Source organism: Carassius auratus, chromosome 50, assembly GCF_003368295.1.
Source record: "Carassius auratus strain Wakin chromosome 50, ASM336829v1, whole genome shotgun sequence".
NCBI lineage: Eukaryota > Metazoa > Chordata > Actinopteri > Cypriniformes > Cyprinidae > Carassius > Carassius auratus.
The window spans coordinates 949,073-966,848 of NC_039292.1; the positions used below are offsets into that span (position 1 = coordinate 949,073).

At 36.9% G+C, this 17,776-nt stretch overlaps 1 long non-coding RNA gene across 2 annotated transcripts in view; it reads left to right on the top strand.

Annotated features, from left to right (window-relative positions):
• Positions 1–17,776, top strand: part of LOC113066562 (uncharacterized) — a 31,061-nt gene that overhangs the window by 2,101 nt on the left and 11,184 nt on the right. The window lies entirely within an intron of this gene.

A 17,776-nucleotide genomic window follows, 5' to 3' on the forward strand; every position in this document is an offset into this window, starting at 1 on the left:
TTAGAATAGAGCGACTGTTCCTTATCTGAGCTGCGAAACGCGTGATGAATGTCCTCTCCGCACGGAGCTGAATGATTTCATTCACCTTCCGAATGTCCCTGTGTTTCACGCTCAGAAATCATCAATTACCCACAATCACCTGCAGGGCTTTCAGCGAAAGCACTTGGCCGGAGCACTTGTGTTTATCAGAAGCTAAATAAAGAAGTAGCATTTGTCTGGTGTTAGCCTGGAGGAAAACAGGATGGTGAGGTTTAATGTCATACATTCACCTTTTTTCCTCTGAGGTGGCCCCCGTGACTTCCTTTTTTCTGAGGGGCCTGGTTTTCCATCAACAACGAATCATTCAGAACCGTTCGCCTGAGAAGAAATGGCATCGTACTTCCTTTTTTCTCCCCTGTGGTGTGGCCGATTAAAGGCCTTTTGAGCATGTGCTCGTGTTGCCAGCTTGAGTCTGGGTGTATTTGGTCATTTTTGTTGCCTTCAACATGTCAGGCTGCTCTGCACTTAAAGTGATGCATGGCTATATTGGAGATCCTTGGAAAAGTTGGATACTTGTTCTTGTGTGTCGAGTCTGGCTGCTCTGAAATGGCCTTCTTGCACAAATATTCCAGTCCTGATCTTTCAGTCCGTAGAGTGACACCGAAGCCTCTACTTGAGATTCTTCTCATAGTTTTCAATTTAACAGTGCATGCTCTAATAAATAGGTAAAGTAGATGTAATGGAATAAATAGTGTCAGTTCCAGGTTGTCTGACCAACTGTTGCAAATGACAGAGATGTTTTTAACTGTAAACTCGAATGCTTTGTTTTGCCCACAGCTAAATCTGATTGGACACTCCCACTCCACATTTATGTGTGATTACCAAGGTGTATATTTTTTATAATAAATTCATTAAACCATAAAACACACAGAAAAATGCAAATAGATAACTTAAAATAAATAAAGACACTATAGGACATTATTGTTAATTTATTTTATAAATGATTAAATGAAATTCATTTTTGTTAATTGGAATGTAATTAAGATATTAAAATTAAACAATTATAATAGAAAAAATGGACTTTGGGAAAAAAAAATTTATGTATTCCATAGAGTCCTGTTTCTATTATACATGCAATATGTTGGATTAGGAATGCACGATATATCGGTACCATATCGGTTATCGGCAGATATTGTTTTTTTTAATATTTCAATATAGATACTTTATATTTAATTGTGCATGCTTATTTCCTTAATTTTTACATGTTAAAATATTACAAATAATTGAATTACATTGTTAAATGTAATATTTCACATCTAAAAATTATTGTCTATTTTATGTCCTTATTTTAGATTTCATATTTTATTATTATTAATTATTATTATTATTTATATACAAAATTGCATATAATAATTTTATATAAGAAAAAATTCTGTATATTTATTTTTTGGCTAATATTTCTATAGTGCATTCACAATATATAGCACATTTTATTTATTTATTAATTGATATCTGCCATTATTTTTATAGCAAATTGCAGAACTTTTAATATAAAATAAAGTAATACTGTAGTTATAATTATAGTGTAATTTTCATATCATACTTTATAATGTTGGAGTGCTAGTTATAGTGTTATGTTTTTAATTTAGACAAAATAATATAAAATCGGTGTATTTTTTATTACATTTTTGTAATATTTCTGAAGCGAATTTCAAAAGAGATTTTGATGCAGCATACAAACTTTTAACATTTATTAATTGTTATTATTATAGCAAATTTCTGTGTAATTTTATTTAATATTTTTCCTTTTTTTTAGTAGTAGAATAGATTTATAGCATGCAAATAATTATTGGCTTATAGGTATCGACCATAATAGTCATTTTTAATCAGTTTAACATTTTCACTTTATGCTGTCAGCAGCTGATTGTCTTTAGACATGTGAGTCATTCCTAAAAGGTCTCATCTTTGGTTTAATCTGGCTATTATGCCATTTTGATGTCGTGTGAAGTCGAGTGAGTAGTTTTAAGTCCCCCAATACCCCTAAGAGCTGAGTTACATCAGCATCATGGGAAAAGATGGGCATAAGGTGAGATCGCATTCATTCTCAAGCTTGCTAATCAACAGCTGGCCACAGATCTGTGCCGCCTGGGGATTTTTATGCAGCATACGGCCTTACAGTCGCTCCAGCGCCATATATACACCTCTGTACACTGACTAGACCAAGAAAGTCTTCTTCCCCGCTCTTGTTCTTTCACTTCCTCCATCTTTTTCCCTCTCTTTTTCATACCATCTGCTGATGGGCACAAACCCATTTCCTCAGCTTCGTTCTGGTCGCACAGATGGATTCTGGGTAAAAAAAAAAAAGTCAGTGTTCTAGGGAAAATAAGATAGTGGAATGTGTGGGAGGGACTTTTGCACATGCACACAAAACCTTCGCCTGCAGGAGAACAAGATCTTCGGCTTTGCTTCAAAGAGTCTCGTTACAAGCATAACATGCTGTCAGCGCGGGCTGAGACTGTGGCGTAACATTACAGCCAGTGCTCTCCCCCTCAAGACAGAGCGATGGCATCCGTGTCAAAGCCACAGAAATGCTCTACTGTATGGATAGAGATTTGGCCTGAACCCAGGCGGGCGCTCCCTCTGGAGCAAATGGGGCAAGCGGGGATTAAACCCGGTTTGTGTATAAAAGGAGAGCCTCCATTGACAGCCTTAATTAGTCTAAGACTTGCCTCATTCTGGGAAACTGCCAGGTCCTTGACTATTATAGTGGAAAATCCAGTCTGCTTCCACTTGAACTGCTCCAATTCCAAATACGACCTCTTGTTAGATTAGACAGCAAGTTTTCAGGCACGAGCTGTTACTTTCTGTGTTTGAAACGTTGGTTGAGTGGCGTAAATCAAGAGTGCAAACTTAAATGAGGTTGCAGAAGTGTGCAGAAAATCCTGCAGAGACGTTGACACCTGTCATTCAGATCTAGATGGTTTTTGCACCTTGTGTGTTGAAGTATATTAAATATTTTGGCTAATTTCATAGTGCCAATAAGAGAGTAGTGCTCAGGTTTGATACATTTAACTGCAAATTCACTGTAGGGATGCACACATCAGCACCATATTGGTTATAGACTGATTTAAATTTAAATTTCTCCCCGGTTATTTACTATTTAGTATTCATTGTAGAGGTGCACATATAAACATCATATCGGTTATCAGCTAATAGTGACTTTTTTAAATGTAAAAATGTTTTTAAAAAATCGTTAATTTGGCTTTTTTAAATTCGTATTGCTATTGAAATAGGTGGTGTATTTCAAAAGGATTATGTTGTGATGCCAAGATTTACTTTAAGCATTCACATGATTTGTTTCAATATTTAGTTATTTAATCAAGATGTATAATATTGGCCATTTATCGGTTATAAGCAAAAATGTGAAAGAATTTTCTCATTGGTACACTTCTTATTCATAATTAGCATTCAGAAATGAAAACCGCACCAAAATGTGTTTGCAGATTGTTTCTGGGCCTGCCTATTATCAAAATAAAATCAGACTTGTTGGATAGTTTGATGTTATACTAAGGCTGCCAAAATGTTTCCAGCACAGTTTAACTAACAGGGGGCTGGGGTATTATTTCATAAGCTCAGGTGAACTGAAGCGTGTTTTATTTGTCTTTGCACGCAGAGATTTTATGCTTGAACCCATCTCAGTCAAACGGATAAGTGCAAAATGATAGATTCCTGTGATGTGCGTGACATCGCCATTCCCTTCACCTTTGTTTCTGTTTTTTATTCCCATTCCAGTGAGGAGTTCAGTTGAGCACTGAAGGGTGTAATTCATTTCTACAGATCTGAGTAATGTCTTGTTCAATCTTCAAACAACGCACTTGCCTCACACGGAGATTGCTTTTAATTACTAACACTACACTTCTCATAATGTGGGGTTCCATGTGGCGGTGGTGCGGGCGATGTTTGTGGGGTTTCTTAGCATGTTGAGGAGGGGGAAACTCTCCAGGTTGTTAATTAAGGAATAGACGAGTCCCAGCTGAGCCAAAAATGCATGAGTGAAGGGTCAGATATTTGCCAAACAGCTGGAAACCAAGGTCACGGCAACCTGAGCGAAAACGACGGAAATGAGGAGGGGCAACCTGGCAAGAAGTCTGTGAGGAGTTGAGGCGCTTGCCAAAGGAGGAGGTGGTTGCAATATTTTATTTCAGACATTAATCCGAGGCTTTACGGTGGCTTTCCTTGGACTCAAGTGTGAAAGACACTCAAAGAAAAGCAGAACTGGTTCACACAGTATTTTCAGCATGTTTTTAAAGCGTGGTGTGGTATCATGGGAACGCTGTTGTTTTTCCTTCCTTATTGAATAGACCAGCTCAGGCCAGCACGAATCTTCTTAAATGCCCTTTTTTAATATATGGTTTTTATATGATTATGGACTGCATGGGCCCGGTGCTAAATTATTAAAAAGCCATAGGCTGAATAGGAAAATAGCATTTCTTGTGAATACATAAGCAATGGCAGATGTGCGTGCTACCAAACCCAAACAACAAGCTCGGAGTGGAATATTGTGTTATTAGAAAATATTTGAAATGTTTCACTTTATTACCAGTGACAGATCATTTTGCTTCAATAAATTACTTTAACCTTATATATATATATATATACGTGTCTGAATGTGTATATATAGTAGGGGTGGGTATCATGTTCGATACTTTTTAGGCACCGACCGAATTGCCTCGATACTATCAACTATCGAAACATGTCTTGTCGTTCGGTACCAAATTCCGATACTTATAAGGGGTTAATCTTTTTAACATCAGTGAGCCAGTAAGCATACAGCATGAATGATGTTCCTTAAATGGTCATTGGCTCTGGCAAAAATGCATCAAGGAAAATGTGTGTTACGTGACCATTCACATGAGACAATTTATAAAATGTAAACTATGCTTTTACTCAAAATTCATTTTAAACCACCGTCGAGTGTTTGTAATAACCTCCGACTGCGATCTAATGATGGTTTTGTTATATAATGTTGCACAAAAATTTTATTTGTAGCCTTTTATATCTAGCTAATCACTACACCTGATTAGAATTTCTCATGTAAACACTGTATTGTTATTAAAATAGGAAGAATCTCATGAAAATCACTTGCAAATCATAAACTGTCGTAATCCCATGTTTTTTAGCTTCATGTTTCATCTCTGTTAATGTTTTTCTGGAAGTGTGATGCATGTTCGTTGTCGGAGACAGGGTGGGTTATGAACGTGTAATATGATTGACAGATGAGCAGCGAATGAGCTTCCTCTGAGTCAGAACAGTGATCGCGGAGTAGAAAACAAAGGCAGCTAATCAGTTCGCGTTAAAATAACTACTGTATGATTTAAAGATCTTAAGCATGCAGCAGGGATTCCTAAATACTGACTAAAAACTGTTCATTATGCACTGAAAACGAACAAACTTTATTAAAAATAATATTTATTTTGTTGGTTAAATTTTGTTCCGTTGTGCAGTGGCACAAGACAAGATATAAAAACCTCAACAAACTAAAAAATTTCAAAAGTTTTATGGGGTAGTATGTAATGTAATTTTGTTGTTGTTTTTTTTTGTTTTTTTGGTAATGTGTAACGAAGTATTGTTCAAGAACTGGTATCGAAGTCAAGGTATTGGTATCGATATTAATTTTTTTTTTACAATATCCAGCCCTAATAAATAGTGTATGAGTATATACTGTATAAAGTCACTTTTTTGCATTTAGAATTATACAATAGATCTGCAATATATCTGTAATTGAAACCATTGTTCTGAAATGAGATCTCTAATCTCCCTTTCCTGTGAGGTTATGACCTCTATATGCGATAACGCTGATGGACAGCCATTTGTAATGTGGAGAGATGAGTCAATACTTTCAGACGAGCAGTGGTTCTGGTGACTGTAGCATGTGTGGGGACCCAGACGGTGTTTGGAGGTGACCCTGATGGCTTTAGCAGCAGGCCACGCGCTCGTGGAGCTGGAGGGGAAGACTTGTGCTGCTCTGGGACTCTCTGCGGAAACATTCCAGAGCCGATTCTCATCCAGGAATTCCAGTTATGTGCATGAAACCAGACACACAGAGAGGTGGCCGCTCCGAGCCGACGAGGCCTTTGAGTTTCGTGTTTGTTGTTCTGCTTCCTGATCTCTTTAACGGCACATCTGAGTGACTCTTTTCCTTCCTGCCTTTTGCCTTTAATGTTTTTAAAGAACAACAGTGTGGTATATGCACTATATATGAGTATTTAGACCTCAATTTAAGACACTTTGTTTTTAAATTGTATGTGCAATTTCCATTCATTTGGATTACACAGTAATTAATTAAACTAATAAACTAGAAGGGATGTATATTTGTCAATCATATGTATATGAAGCAAGTGAGATTTCTGTGATAGTACTAATAAAATTTAAATGCACAATAATAATTTTTATGTTTTTTTTAATTAATACTGTTAATGATACCAGATCTACATTTCACTGCTTGTTGTATGTCATATAAATTGTACGTGACAAATAAAATCTTGAATCTCTTGAATCTAGAAAACAGTTCATTTTAGTCACATGCATTTTAGTTAATTAAATGTTGCTTGTTCCACAGCTAGCTGGATTTGAACAGTTTAAATATTTATTTTTCACTGAATAATTTAAATTGTTTCAAAACTATTTTAAATTGTTTTTAAGTAAATATAATTTTATTTATATATAAAAAATCAAATAGATGCAAATAGTTCATAAACTATTCCATGATTTTTTGAGTGTTTCAACACATGCATCACAATGTTTATTATTTTGTAAAATCAGTGTAATCCAAATGCAAATTTAAATGCAAATAATTACATCCTGTAAACCTATTCAAATAGATAAGTCTTAAATTTAAGACCTGAACACGCCCATCTGCCATTGGTCACCAAACAGATAGCCCCTCCCCCAACTCTCACCATTGGTTGAGCCAGTGTTGCTCTTGCAGTCTTGTGGAGATGTTCAAACTAACAGACTTTTGTTTTGCTTGAAGTTGTCTCTGCATTTTAAACTGGGACAGAAGAAAGCATTTTAACATCCCCAAAAATTACACACTTCAGCTTTAAATGAAAGAGTAGCATGTAAATGAGACAAAAACACTCCCTTCCGGCCTTTTTGCTTTATTCATATTCTTTGCCTAATTTTCCTGTTCCTCACAACCCCACATTTTCTCTTTTTCAATCCTTTGTTATGCTCTCTGTTTGTATTTTTCTCCCCCTCTCTTATCCGACTGTCGCGGTGCCTCGGGCTCAGCATCCGTCGTCGGATCCATGAATGGCTGACGGTGTCGTTACAGCTGTGTGTCTTCTGTGTGTCTCCAGCTGTCCGGGTGTGCATAGCCTGATCCGATCGGACACGCAACCCACTCCATCTGACTCATCTGGGTCGAGACTCCGCCACATTGACCCCTGGCTCTTTATATAAACACACATTTCTCATGCCTGTCCTGTTTACACCTGTTTACCAAAAGTACTACAGGTAAATACTTTAAAATCTACCATGGCACTAATTTGTGTACCATAGTGTGTACATGGTACTTTAAATATGCGTTGGATACAAAAAAAGTACCATGTTTTTTGGAAATGTACCATGGTACTATTATAATATTTTGAACAGTTACCATGATATTCTTAGAATTACTGTAGTGAACAAAACAGTAGTACCATGGTACCTTTTACCAAATACCATTGTACATAAATTACTGTACTATTTCGGAGTATCATAGTATCAGAGTATCATTTGATACCACTACAGTATTGTTTTGACAATGGTACAACATTGCTTTGTCCAAAAACATGGTTTTACTATGGTACATGAATTTCAGTCCCATGGTATATTTCAACAAATCATATCAGATACCCCTACAGTATTTGTGCGAGGATGGTACAAAATTAACTTGGTATATGTTCAAAAACATATAGTTTTACATTTTTGTTAAAATATATAAAAATGAGATATGTGTATCATGGTATATTTGGAAGTACCATATTATTACCATCTGACACAAAATAGTATTTTTTGTGGAGGGCGCAACATTAACTTTGCATATGTCCAAAAACATGGTTTTACCATGATACGTGTCCAAAAACAAATGTGGTGTTGTGGTAATAGCATGGTACCAAGTCCCAAAAACATGACAAGACTAGAGTACTTTCTTAGAAGTATAAAAGTGTATTGAATGGTGCTTGCTAAGAATGTTAAAATCCTTTGATTTTTGCCTTGTACATACCCAAAACACCATAGTAATATCAGGGTATTTTGCAAGAGTACAATGAATACACAAGTACAGCTCTGTTTCACTTTGATGTGCGAGATTTATTCTTTTCTTTTGTGGATTTCAAATCCCGGGACTTTGCTAATGCTATAGGATCAGTTGCTTTCCTGACTTCCTGACTCAAACTAATGGCTGCCTTTAAGCAAATGACATCACAGTCTGTGCGGCAGACCCCATAAACATGTCTAAACACACGCTAACAACCGCTCACAGATGCTAATAAGTAAAAACCTCCACTCTGCTTTTGATGCAACACCACACAGTTTTATACACCAACCAAGGAAATAACCCACGCACAGGCGGTTCCTCTTCATAGTTAAGGTGTTAGCATGTGCTTGAGGTTAGCATCAGTTTAATCTGTCGCTGTTCAGACATTTAATTATCGCGATTAGCTGTAGAAGGGATGTGGTGCGTTCGGGAAGCATTACGACTGAGCTCTTGGCTCCTGAAAGCAGCTATCATTCGTTGTTGGTGCTAAGCTAACGCATAGCTACATGGGAAATAAGCATTTTGCTTTTCCAGATGCTCTCTAAGGAAATGCTAGCTGGCTCGTCTGCATGAGATTAGCTTGTTTGTCCACTTATCAGCTAAATCAGACTTGTCATATTGTGGCCTACCAAGATTTTTATTTGTAGACTTTGATACTAATCAAATTGAGTTGAATTGGCTGGATCAGTTAGTCTTCCAACCGTTGTAAAGTTGATCAATCCACCTCGTTTAGTGACAGATGTTGTTTATTTGCAGTAGTCTAATAAAAACCGCCTGGTTTTCATCATGTACTTTCACTACCTTCATTTGCATAACCTAAAAAAACAAAACTAAAATGACATTCAGACCTTAATATGACTGTTATGGATATATGCAGAACATTTACGGCTCATATTTTAACGATTTGGTGACCTTCCTTTGAAAAGTAAAGTCTGAAAACTTCTTGAATGCTGCTTGTGAACACCATTCAAAAGCTTCACCTGAAGTTCTTCAGTTTTCCTGCGGAGATGCTTTTATTGGTCTGGGGGTGGATGGTACTTCACCATAATCCACAATATATTGTGTCTGCTCTCAGACATGCTCAGGGTTAGTGTGAGAAATTTGAATCTGAGGTGATTATGGTTTTTTTCTCAGAGTTGAGAGGTTCTTCACTGCTGTTCTTAGACTTCAGGTTATAAGACAAGACAAAAATAAATATATGTTTATGACTTGAATCTGTGTGACAAATGTGTGACAAATGCCTGTTATGGGGATTCTTCAGTGTACCCAGATAAGTACTAATGGAGTTCTTGGTTCGGTCTCATTTAATATTAGCTCTATATGAGATTTTTCTATTTAAAGGCCACAGTGAGACCATTAGTGACATACAGTAAGAGTTTAGAGTTAAAATGAATATAAATAGCAGCTCAGATCATTTGGTATTCTATCCAAGTTCACATCTGATGTTTGCTTGAAAAAGTTAAGATCACTTGGAATTGAGACTTAAGTTCATATTTAGATCACTGACCTCTAATATTGGTAAAGTTTAAGATGACTTAACGAATTTGATGAAAATGTTTGAGTTCATCTCTGATGTTTCCTTCTTGGCAAAGTTTAGGATCATTTGGTACTAGATTTTAGACTTGTTTGAATTTATATTGAGATATCTGACATTCCCTTCTTGGAAAAGTTTGAGATTGTTTGGTTATTGGATTTGAAACCTTGCTGAAAGTTGCTTGTTAGAAATGTTGAGATCATTTGGTATTGGATTTGCTGAAGTATTTAAGTTCATATTGAGATCTGACGTTCGCTTCTTGGGGAAAGTTTCAGATGTTCAGATTATTTTGTATTGGGTTTGATGGGTAGTGTTTGGTTTCCTGTTTCCATCTTGACGTCCAATGTTGACATCCATCAACGTCCAATGTTCTGTCGTTGTTCAGATCTCATCTGAAGAAACTTCAAATTAAGCATAACATTTTCTGTTTGCGCTACATAGAATCTCAGAGGAAGATTAGCTATTTTTCTGTCCCGTAGACAGACTTTTAACAAATTCCACTCCAATTTAAAGCATCCAAACAGTGTAGCAGCTGGATTGGTGGCGCAAATTCAAGCTCCAAATTGGGTCTATGTTGGCCACTTTCCTCAGTGACACCAGATTTCATTAAAAATCACCCTGTAAGCTCATTAAACAAATCGCCGGTGCTGTGTGACATGCAGTCAGTCACTGAGAGAGTGACCAGAGTTAATTCCGACGACTTGTTCAAGAGTCCCAGACAAACAGGTGCTTTATGAAGCACTTTTGATTTCTACCGCACTGTCCCGTCTTTCAGCACAAGGGTCAAAACTCCTGCTGGGATAAATGGCTTCTATAAGCACACGCTTTAAGTGACTTACTAAAAATAATGCTGCAACTCCGGAAGTAATTGCGGTGGAGAGGCTAATGGTGTGGCCAGCCCCCCTGTCGAGCCCAGCGGCAAGACCTTTCTCTCGCTGATATGTTTTAAGACCAATTTATTCGATTTAGACCGACAAGAGCTCTGACTGAAAGCTGGAGCCCAAACATCGGGCTGCTGTTTTCATTCACAACAACGCCGATCGATTTTGTTTACCTGAGTATTAGCTTACACGCTCACAATCCCAATTTCTTTTTGCTTTCATAAATCCTGCGAATTCTTTCCTCGTCCAGGGTTTTTGTTCCCCAGCCCGAGGGGGGAGTGTGTAGCAGACGGATCCATGAATTCCTCATCGCTAAATCTGTTAGCTGATCAATAATTCAGTCTCGATCCAATCTTACCTGCGTCTCTGTGGCCCTCGTCTCAACGAGGCGGACCGTCCTTGAGCCGAGCACGTGTGCAAGCGCATTAGAGCGTGTTTGTGTCCGCCACACATCCCCCATGGGCACGCTGGCGTATCAAAGGAAGTGATCTCATTACCAGGTACAGGATGTGTGAAGGTGCCAGTCTAGCCTTTGTGATTAGTAGAGTCGGTTGAGGGGGGTCCTGACCTTTGCTAACGGCGACCGTCTCATCTCTTTCAAGCAACGAGTGTGGAGCTGTTTCCTCCAGTGATGACCGCGCAGAGTCACGGTCGCAGGACAAGGGCACGGATACCCTCGCTTCGTATCAAACCGCTGCTCTCTCATCTGCATTCACATGCCTCTAGTCGCTTTATCAAAAGCTGGGTGTGTTTTTATTTACATCAAGTGCTCAAACTAAGCTCTCTGAATGTCCTCTGTGTCACTCGGCCTCAAAAACAAGCTCCAAACACAACATTTTATCTCAGCATTAGCCTGTTTGCGAGTCTCTTGCTCTCTCTGTGGCCAATAAAAGAAAGGCTGGAGGCCAAACTGCAGACGGGACACCCATTACTAACTCTCTAACTAACAATCTTTATGAGAGCAAGAAGAGAGTCTTGTACATCATCTGCCTGCTGACTCCATTAGAGACCTCATACTGAAGATGCCCATCTTTGATGTAGTTTACTCTTGATTTTTTGAAACCTTTAGATATTTATTAGTCATGACAAGAATCACTATGTTAGTGTTATTTATTATTATTATTTATTTAATTTTTTTATAAACTCATATTTAACAAGTCTCATGTTGTTTGTGCTATAGATTCAAATAAACCTTAAATCCGGCTGCCTTTTTAAGGCTCTTTATGCAACTTGTTAAATGATTAAATGATTAATATATATATATATATATATATATATATATATATATATATATATATATATATATATATATATATATATATATATATATATATATAATATTGTATAGTTTTTTTTTATATATAAGTGGTACATGTTTTGACACTGATTATGTTTATCATGAGGTCATTATTCACTTCCAAACACATTCGCTGTAAAGCTAAAAATGGGGAAGGGTGGCAAATGTTTGAATTTATGTTTCTGCAACAGAATGAAAATAAGAAATAAATGAATTTTATTTCACGTATAAAGTCACAATTATGGGAAAACAGTTTTTTTTTTTTTACACTAAGATGGAACCTGTCGTACATGAAATTATAAAATCTCGATGGTTCAAAGTGAGATGCATAACAAAATCGTACTTTTTTTATATTGTTATATTTTAAGTCATTTTTTTACTGGTCATACTACAGAGAACTAAACTGATTTGATTTATGCTATGCATAATAATTTATGGGAATGGATATGCATAATAATTTACATTTTATGTGATTCAACTTTTAGTTTAGTTGACAAAAAATGCAAAAGAAGATGTTTTAGATAATAAATACAAATTTCTTTTTTTTAAAAGAAGTTTAGAAATGATACCGGAGCAGTGTCTGAAGTAGCTTACTGTCAGAGAATGCGCTGAATTTGATGAAAAGCATTATTTTCTGATGTTAATAATAAAAATTATGCAGATGTGCAATATGAACACAGTCCAGATGTACTAGATTCCCTGTGATGACACTGTCATTCCACCAATACCATACTACTTTAGTCGTTTGAGGTACTACTTTTGGCATACTTTATACTAGGAGCATACTGTAGGCATATTTGAACATGATGTTGGTTTATGGTTCATTAAAGTGATATTTAAAGGGGGGGTGAAATGCTATTTCATGCATACTGAGTTTTTTACACTGTTAAAGAGTTGGATTCCCATGCTAAACATGGACAAAGTTTCAAAAATTAAGATGTACGTTTGAAGGAGTATTTCTGTTCCAAAAATACTCCTTCCGGTTTGTCACAAGTTTCTGAAAGTTTTTTTCGAGTATGGCTCTGTGTGACGTTAGATGGAGCGGAATTTCCTTATATGGGTCCTGAGGCACTTCTGCTGGAAGAGTGCGCTCCCGTATAGCAGAGCACTGAGAGCACAACAGACTTCACTGATCAGAGCGAGAGCGTCGTGAAATGTCACAAAAGAAGTGTGTTTTTGGTTGCCAGGGCAAGACAACCCTGCACAGATTACCAAAGAAAAAACAGCATTAAGGGACCAGTGGATGGAGTTTATTTTTACAGAGCATCAACGGAGTTGTGCAAGTGTTTGTGTTTGTTCCCTGCATTTCTAAAATGCTTGTTTTACAAACAAGGCCCAGTTTGACGACGGATTTGTGTATCGTTTATTTCTTAAGGATGATGCAATCCCAACGAAAAAGGGTCACGATTGTGTGCTGTAACCGCAGGCGGTGAGTAAAACTGCTTCAAATATCTCTGCCTCCTTGTTAGTGCATCCCCTCCCATGCCGGAGACCCGGGTTCGAGCCCCGCTCGGAGCGAGTCGTTGCTGCTGCTGCTTTCGTTCAGTTTCAGCCTTCACAGCTGTCACAGCTTCCAAACGCTCTCAACACAACTGGCGCTCGTGATTCTTTAGCTCCGCCCGCACGTCACGCCTCCAGTCAGTCGTGTTTTTCCGGGAAAAATCGTTACAGACTATCTTTCTCTTATGAATATAATAAAACTAAATACTTTTTGGAGTTATGAAGGATGCAGTACTACTCTATAGGTACTCAAGATTAACATGATATTGAGTGAAAACGAGCATTTCACCCCCCCTTTAAGGTTTTTGAGTGAATTCTTTGAGGTGGATCTCTGGCCGTTTTTGGAGAGCACAGTATTTCCTTTACTCGTCACATCACCTCCGATAAGCACTCTCGGGAATGGAGACAATTTGTAAAAAATTGAACAATGGCTTTTAAAGGACAAGCCGTCGCCTCCAGTTGTCATGACCCATTTGGCACGATAATCAGCACTTTAATTAACAAAGTCAGTTCAGAATATCAATTAGACAGTTTTTTTTTTGTCAGTGTGTGTGACCTACTCCTTCCTAAAATAGCGATTTGTGTTGTGTTCCTGGCTGGGGATAATTTGTAGCTGTGGGCCAATAAATCTGATTATTTCTCCTCGTATTAATGCTGCAAACACGCCTCTCTTGTTTAGAACAATATTGCCTCTCTAATGAGAGGTGAGGGTGAAAGTCAGCCTGAGTCCTGGCTTGTTTGCGCTCTTGTTGCATTTGGATTGAATTTCTTCCGTGGGGAACGCTAGGATGAGAGGCAATAGCAGTAGCAAACATCTCAGTGAAAACACCTCAACCTGGTCTGGCATCTCTGTCTCTCTTGTCATCCTCAGTACATGTTAGATCTGTTTCACACTGCACTGCCATGACACATGTACGGACTGTGTTACTCAGGACAGGCTTCCCTGTATGACAGATAACGGAAGTAAGAAAAAGAGCTTACTACATCTTTATTTTACAAAAGCACGAGGCCTTTATTCACCCCCTGGAACGGTGTGAAGCATGTTTATTATGAATGCACTCGCTTAATTTGAAATCTTGTGGACTGTTTAACTCTAATACCCGCAGACAGAAATGATAGAGCTTGGAATAGCTAGGACATTTTTTTATATAACACTGACTGGATTCGTCTTAAAGAAGAAAGTTATACAACAAGGATACCATGAGGGCGAGTAGAACACAAGCTAATTTTCATTTTTGGGTGAACTAACCCTTTAACATTTATTGTCATTATTAATTTTGTTCATGATTTTGAAAACATGATTATTTTTCTATCTTCTTTTTTTTCTGATATTTTTCTTAATTTTTCCGTTAAAAAAAATATTTTCCTGAATGTTTTCAATTCAGAACGCGGTCACTTTTTGTAGAACGTTAATTGTGGTCATCAAAGTATTAACATAATATAAATTCTTTCTGCATTTTTATTTTTATTTTTATCCAAACATTCATTGCAAACGTACAAAATGGCAATGGGTCGCATATGTACAAAATTTTGCATTATGCAAAAATAACAAAATATTTTTATTTTATTTTATTATGGTAGAGGTAATTTGCATGTGTGTTCTAGAGCAAACAAATGTGATTGGCTCCTTTAACTAGAAGGTGGGGCCTTCTAGTCCTACAGTTGCCATAATGTGCATTATGTGCCAATCAAAAATTCAATTGGCTTTTGTTTGACGCCACATTTCTGTCATGCCGCCATCTCGTCTCAAACGTCTCAGATATGCTCTGTTCCTGATTTGTTCCTTTCCTTTTGAGAGTGATTTCAGAGCTCCTTTTCTGCCTCTCCAGACAGCATCCTTTTCAAGTCTGCCTTTGTGGAACTTGTGGTTTCGCAACTTCCACGGTTGCAGTGTTGAACGTCAGAATAAGTCTGCATAGAACATTGTTCCCTCTTCCTTCAAAAGAGCGAAATAAAAGATCCTATTTTCTTTGATTCAACTCTTTTAGGTGGATTTTTGGGCAGGTGTCAGGCTCATCCTAAACCACTCAAACCATGGGAGAATGGAGAGGAAGCTCTTGTGTTTGACTTATAAATGTTATTTCTGTAGAAAGCTGAGTCATTATTAGGTGTTTGAGGATTGAATGTGTTCTGTAATGATCAAATGCTGATTCATTCTGAGAATTAAGTAGTTGGATGCTGGAGTTAATTATGGCCGGCTGTTAGACGCAGCTGCAGAAATTACAAAACGGATGGTATAATGGCCTTTGTGCTGAAATGAAAATGCATTTAAATATAAAGTCATTTAAACCCAATTTAAGAGTGAAGTATGTGATTTTGCTAAAAGCATTAAGTGGAGCTGTAAAAATGACTAAAACTAGTTTCTTCCATTGTTTAATCAAACCGGTTAGCCCAAACTCATGCCACCAATGTAGCACAGTTGTACCGCTCAAACCGTTCGCAGCTCCGTTTGGTGCCACTTGTGGTGTATTAAAAAACATCCTTTATTTGCATAATGGTTTTCACAGATATTTCTGAATTGCATTTAACTGAGCTCTAAGGTCATTGATGTCTATGATTGCTTTATAAATTCAGCATCTCTTATAGCACATGCATCATGTTGAAACTTGCCTTTAATGTGTGCACTTTAATTTTGACGATTTTTAGAAATGTTTGCATCAGCGATTCATTGCTAAAACATTCCCTTTTGGATGTTAAATCAACATTTAGCAATCCATATTTTTCAAGTTGCTGATTTGATGGTTGTACACCAATATGACTTTAAAAATGCATTGTGATGCTTTCAAGGCGACATGCTTTTTAACCAGTCTTTTGCTCACCAAATATATTTGATCAAAAATGCAATTAAAACCATAGTATCGTGAAATATTTTTTACAATTGTCAGTAGCTGTTTTCTATTTGAATATATTTTAAAATGTAATTTATTCCTGTCATTTATTTCAGTGTCAGATGATCTTCAGAAATCATTCTAGTATGCTGATTTGAAACCTTCATTTTTATTATCAGTTGGAATTTTTTTTTTTTTTTGTTTAATTTTTATTTTCTTTCAACATGGATGCATTAAATTGCTTAAAAGAAAAAGGGTCATTAAAAATGTATAATGATTTTCGTCGTTATTAATGATTGAGGATCAATAATAATTTTTGATAATTGAAAATTGAAATATTTTATTAGAAATAAATTCAAATTAAAATGTAATTATAGAAAACAGTTATTTTAAATTGTAATATTTCACAATATTGCTGTTTCTACTGTATTTTTGCTTAAATAAATGTTGTTTTGGTACGAGACTTCTTTCAAAAAACATAAAAACGTCTCAAATTAATTACAAACTTTTGACCAGTTATATACATTAACAGTAATTTGGAGCTCTTTTTAATGTTTTTAACATCCAAAAAATGGCACACTTGGCCTTTAATTCATTCTGATTTTGCTGCAAATCCCGAAGCAGCTCAGAGGCGAGCAGATCTGTACCTGTTTGTCTCCAGAAGCAGAAGAACGTGTTCGCTTTACTGGGATTACATGCCATCAGTCATGGCAACATTTGGACAGGCTGCCAGCGACAGCCACTGCCACCTGCCGCCAAGTTAAAACTCCCAAATCTCTCTGAAGAGAAGCACGAGGACAATGTATTTAGCTTGTGCAGAAATCATTTCAGTCAGGACAAGAATCACTTTTCCAGACGCCTGGGCGCTGAACCATGTCGACAGGCCCTGACATTTCTATATGTTTTTATAATACCGTCAACAGGATTAAAGTGCTGCGGTTTATTCTGCTGCAGTGCATGCAACACCACGGCTGTAATTAACGGCTCGAAGCCTTATCACCTCGAAAGGTTCCCCGTCATTTGTTACAACGACATTTAACAGATGCTTTTGAATATTTGTGACTTGTAAATATGTTTATCAGATGCTTTTTATGCATATATGGTGCTCAGAATAGAAGCTGATGCTTTCCAGATGTTGTGCTCCTTAATAGATGCCTTGTTTTCAAAGTGAACATATGAGGATGATTAAGTTGAGAAGCTAAGTTGCATAGGACATTTACATTTTTATGTTTTAAATGAGGTTTGCTGATTAAAAAGATAGTTTTTTGTAGTTTGTGGTACTTGAATATTTGAATGCGATAGATAAAATCTCATCTTTTTAACATGAATGTCTCACAAATGACCCTCAGAACTGAAAATTTCATGGCCAATCAATATGAAGTGTCACTTGTGCCATTAGTGACACCTAGTGGAATTTACCCTTTGCTAAGCCCCGCCTCAAAAATGTCACTGACC